Here is a 6,000-nt window from a genome sequence, read left to right as displayed (position 1 = left end):
TGCAGTTTATACAAATGACTTTTGACAGAGATGGAGAAATATCCAATATCACTAAGGCAGACTGATTTAAAAGCCTGTTGAGAGGAGCAGTAAGTGAGTCAGGCCATTGGCTGTTTGCAGTGAGGTTAATGCATTCTAATGAGCATCGTAGTCTAATTGCATTGCCCCACAATGTCATCTATAGCTGCTTTAATTACCTTTCAGTGACAAACTTGATGAACTTTATCCATTAGCTAATTACAATAATTTGTGTTTGCTTTCGCTTGGCTTTTACGTCAAATTTACAATGTCCAGAATGTATACTAAGAAGCCAAAACAGGGCATCCGGGTGGCATGGCGGGCTGTTCCGTTGCCTACCAACATGGGGATCGCCAGTTTGAATCCACCGTGTTAACTCCAGCTTGGTCAGGCGTCCCTACAGACACAATTGGCCGTTTCTGCAGGTGGGAAGCCGGATGTGGGTATGTGTCTTGGTCACTGCGCTAGTGCATCCTCTGGTTGATTGGGGCGCGTATTGGGGGGAGGGGGAACTGGGGGGAATAGTGTGATCCTCCCACGCACCACATCCCCCTGGCAAAACTCCTCACTGTCAGGTTAAAAGAAGTGGCTGGCGACACCACAAGTATTGGAGGAGGCATGTGGTAGTCTGCAGCCCTCCCCAGCTTAGCAGAGGGGGCGGAGCAGCGACCGGGATGGCTCCGACAAGTGGGGTATTGGCCAAGTACAATTCGGGGGGAAAAGGGGAAAAAAAAACCCCAAAAAAAGAAAGCAAAAAAATTTTTGACTTTTCGAAAAAGAATTTGAATTTATTTTACACACAACTTCTAAAAGTCGAAATCCTATGCTCACTTGTCAGAATTTAGCAACCTTTTAGAGCACAATCATAAGCACATTATCTGTACTATGCATATGAATAAATCAATCATGTGTTTGCAATCATGTTTCGCTAATTGCCCAGAAGCACATCATCATGAACACAAGCACAAACCACACCATTTCAAAACTGTAGTTTCCTCAATTTTCTCAGTTGAGCAGAGCAGTGTAGGACTAATGAGAGAGAGAGCGAGAGAGAATGTTTTATATATTTATTTTAGGAGGTAGCTGTATGTACTGTAATACAGACAAGCTGTCAGATTGAATAAGCATGGCTGGCTGATGCTGCTTTGGAATATATGGACCTAATAGCAAGTGTGGGGACTCATGCTGTAGCAGTCAATATTAGTCTTTTAACCCCTATAGCTCATGACTGCAAAAATAAAAGAACTGCTTGCTAGTGAATTTCTTTATAGATACATTTATGTTGATGCATTTTCGCTGATATAAACTGACAGAAAGTTTTACACGACACAAATACATTCTGAAGATTATGCAATGTACCAGAACATTTATGTAAACATGTTGTAAATTTGCTAACTAATCTAATGACCCCATAAAAATAGTTGCATCACCCCCAGTGGGATCCTGACATGCAGCTTGAGAAACATGATCTTTAAGCCTTACCAGCCCCTACCACACTTTAGCCAGGATTCACTTGGAGCTGGCCCTTTATATTTTGCTAATTTAAGGTGGGTAAGCTTCAAATTAGCAGAATAAACAAGATTTTTTGAGAATTTTCTTGTGACCAGCTTGTCAGTAACCTTGGTCATAAAGCTATAGAGATTGGGGGGGGGTGGGGTTTCACTTGAGAGTGCAGCAAAAGCACTGACGTAGTTCCACAAAAGCACATAATAAAATAATAGCAATGATCTAATAAAATCCCGAGACTTAAATAATGACAACATCTGTATGAAATCTAATTAAGTAGAAATGCCACAAAAATCAACTGGAAATGAAGTCTATTAAAGTGCTGTAGGCTTGTTTAGTGTAGTTTAATTAGATTCAGCCTCGGGGCAAGTGATAACCCTAGGTTTATGAAAGGCTATAAATAGTGCAGATATATGTATACTAGTATACTAAGCAATAGTGACAAGCTGTCACAGTAAATTCATATGGCTTCCGTTGCGACTGTATTATGTATTAATTTCGACTATACAGTTGGGTATAGTGCTGTATTGAAGACTAAATATGGCAAATAAGTGGTCCCTCAATGTAGTGGTGAGTTTGTCCACTCAACATGCAGAAGGTCTATGGGCTTTGAGCCCCAGAGGAGTCATTACGTGAAACAATGGTGATGTGCCAAATACTAGGTTACCACATCCTAACTGGTGAAACCTGTCATCAGGCAACCCGAAGAATCCTCCCAGCTCAGACACTCATCAGTAACACTCTTGTGTATACGGCTGTGTATGCAGGTTTTCTCTCCAACCCGACACTACACCAGCTGATTTCAATGAGCACACCTTCAACCAGATAGGGGAACACAAGTCATGTAGTCAGCTGGTCTAGTGTTGGGTTTAACGAAAACCAGTATACACCAGTATACCACTCCTCTAAAGGCATAGATCAAAATGACATGTCCCTACCTTACTGTGCAGATATACAGGTTATCAGCATGTACATGTGTATTGTTATGCACTAATATTGAGTTAATTTGGAATAATGCAGAAATCAAGATTATTCTGAAAATAGAGGTGCACTGTGTTGTCTACATCTCTAACCTGAACTCGCATCCATACTGTATCTTTGTCGCGTCGATGTCCAATGACTCTTCTTAAAACTAGTGCCCTTCTCCTCACCAACACTGACTGAAGTGGACTTGACAGGTTGAATTTGTAATGGAGTGTACATCCTGTCTGACCTGGTCACTCGACTTCAAGTAAAGAGCAGGTGGTCAGATTGTTCTGCACACAGTGGGTTCTTAATCTTCCAAGATTCACACTCAAACACCAACACAAACACATACTCGTGCACATGTATGTGCACACACACACGTACACACACATGTGCATACACACACAATTGAAATTTGTCTTGCATTTTTCTCCGTCTTTCTCCAGGTGTAACCAGTCCCCACAGGGTCTGGAAATATCACACTAACACTATTCATTAGAGTCTCTCTCTGTCTCTCTCCATCTTTCCCTTTCTCCGTCTCTCTAACTCACTCTCTCTCCAGTAGATTACAATCTCTTTCCCTTTTTCATCTCCCTCTGTCTCTCCCTTTCTCTCTCTCTCCTCTCACATAAATGCTCACCCTCTCTGTATCACGGTGAAGAATAGAGCATAACATGACATTTAGACATTTAGTGGACCCTTTTATCTCAAGTGTCCTGCCATATTGTAAGTGCACATATTTTTAGTACCAGGGATCCTACTGGGAATAAAACCTCCAACTCTGGCACTGCTGCGAAAACTCTCTGCCCACTAAGCTAAACAGGAAATAGAATTTCTACCGCTTCTCATGTTAACGTCCATCTCTACTTAACCAAACAGTAGATGGAACTACTGACCCTAAAAGTGTGAGAACCTCGCCAAACCCACCCCTCTACTCAGTCACACAAGGGGATCTTAATGCTGTTTTTGAAATAAGACGAGGTAAATTGTATTTATCCAAAGCATGAGTCAACGTGACAGGCGGGGGGGATACGTACTGCCATACTTAACAACGAGAGGCGAACTCAAGTCACATCAAGTCAAATTTTATTTGAATAACCCTCCATCACAATTCACTCCCTTTGGGTTTTACAATCATATTACAATCTCCAACAGATAAAAATAGAATAAATGCAATCTATGATGACACCTCCTATCTTTAGACCCTGGATTAGGATGAGGGAAAACTCCACAGAAAATTTCATGACTTATCAGACCATACTTCATTTTGGATGATACCAACCCCGGTTATTTTTAAAATGTAAGAGGATGGTGAGAAAGTAAAATCTGCACTGGAAGAAAAGGCATAGAAATTGAATGTAAAGTATAGCCTCCAGTCAACAGGCACAGATGCTAACGCTGCTTTTGAAGAGCAAATCTGTCAATACTGTGTGTGTGTGTGTGTGTGTGTGTGTGTGTGTGTGTGTGTGTGTGTGTGTGTGTGTGTACGCCATTGATCGTAATGTGCATTTTCCCCCCAGACGGAAGGAAAAAGTGTAGATTTTCTCCCTCAAAGCAGCCGTGCGATGCATCTCTCTTTTTTTTTAATTTATCATGAGGGCAATCAGTCCTACCACCCTAGGCCAATATCGGCATGTTTTGCAAAACGTGAAAAATTAAAATGGAAAAAAAATAAAGGCTTTCTACCTCTTTAAAGGAGCTGACAGCAGACACAGAGACTTGAAGAGAGACGGGAAAGGAGAGGAGACAGACACAGAAAGGGGATAAGAAAGAAATGAAAAGGGAGCAAGAGGAGGAAAAAAAGAGTGCGTGACATGTAGGACGACAGAGGGAGAGATCCTATCGGGGAGATGGAAAAGGAGAACAAACGGGGATAGAAATAAAGGGAATAAAGCTAGGGTAACACATTACCTTTTTCCATTATATATCTATAGTGTGCATGTATAGTGTGCATGTACTATCTTGTTGTTACTTGTGTACTTTTCATAATAAAATGAAATATCAGTGAGTCCTGCGGCAATGTACTAGGTGTAGTGTTAATGCTAATAAAGCTGATTGTAAGAGAGAGAAACAAACTCGAGACAGAAGAGACAGTGAGAGAAAATTCACATGCAACACAAAAGTCAATAGAAGAAAAAAAGATTCATGACACAGACGATACGTGTGTGTATGTGTGTGTCTGTAGGAAAAGAGAACGAGAAAAGAAAAAGAAGGTTCAGAACAGAGGGGTGTGGGTGAAAAAGAGAAACAGGAGAGAGAGAGCAAGAAAGAGAGAAAGAGAGAGAGGAGGGTCCTGTGGGAATCCCTTCGGAGTGAGAATCACTTCCTCTACTCAATCAGAGAGAAAAAAAACAAGTTAAATTAACAAAGTGTTTTCAAATGCTACCCATTCAAATGTCAGCAGCGGTTTAGAGAAAATTACACTAAAACACACAGACAGAGAAAACAGGGTGGGAGAAACAGGGTGGCAGAGAGCAGGCTGACTGACACACACAGAAAGACAGGAAAATAAGCAGAAAGCCAGACGGACGGATGAGACAGGTCCAGAGGGTGATTCCCCTATCAGGACCAGCTACTCAAATTTAGTAACACCTGAGGAGACGTGCTCCCAAACACAAGCTGTCCCGGTCCCATGAGGTGGAGCTGGTTATGTTGAAAATCACAGATTTCAGGGAAGTGTCATAGATCAACTGGTGTCTTTAAATAACTCGCTTAGGCATAGGAGAGCCTAGAAATTGACAACAAAGAGCTTTTGACTTGACTTCCAAACAAACACTGGAGGAAGCAAGGAAAGGAGGATGCGGATAAAAAATTACTTCTTTTCTGGGACATAAATGGATAGATTACATGTAATAACTTTATGTTAATGTTTGCTGTTCCTGATGATTGTGATAAATTGGATTTAATGCGATCAGATCCAGAGCATGTTTGATAATATTTTGATAATGTCACAGCCTGGCTCCTAGGCTGCGACAAAAATCGGAGACCACACGAGTTTACAGGCTATGAACAAACATATTTCCAGCCATCCATCAATTTTCTTAACCGCTTATCCTGCTCTCAGGGTCGCGGGGATGCTGGACCAAATTCCAGCAGTCATTGGGCGGCAGGCCGGGAGACACCCTGACAGAATGAAATAAACATGCAAGTCAGCCACCAGTAATGTTAGCATAGATAGATGTGCAAAAATATCTGCAGTGAACCAAACAGAACAGCCGCGCTCATGATGGGAGAGAGGATCTCCCATAGAGAGGTGAAGGTGATCTTTATAAAGGAAACCACACCAGCCCAGGTGTGGCTCATGAAGTCGATGATGACCCTTTGCCCTGAGACTAGGCCCTTGCAAAACAAAGGAAAACCAACAACACCAAAGGACAGAGACAACTATTGGCTGGAGCGGAGGGGTCTTCACAGCCCCCCCATAAATATGGGGTTCCCACTGGGAATCCCGGTGGACCACAGCTATACAAAATAAAACAAACAAATACATAGCCCAGCAATATAACCTGA

Source organism: Lampris incognitus, chromosome 13, assembly GCF_029633865.1.
Source record: "Lampris incognitus isolate fLamInc1 chromosome 13, fLamInc1.hap2, whole genome shotgun sequence".
In the NCBI taxonomy this organism is placed as follows: domain Eukaryota; kingdom Metazoa; phylum Chordata; class Actinopteri; order Lampriformes; family Lampridae; genus Lampris; species Lampris incognitus.
This window is presented reverse-complemented; position numbering follows the sequence as displayed.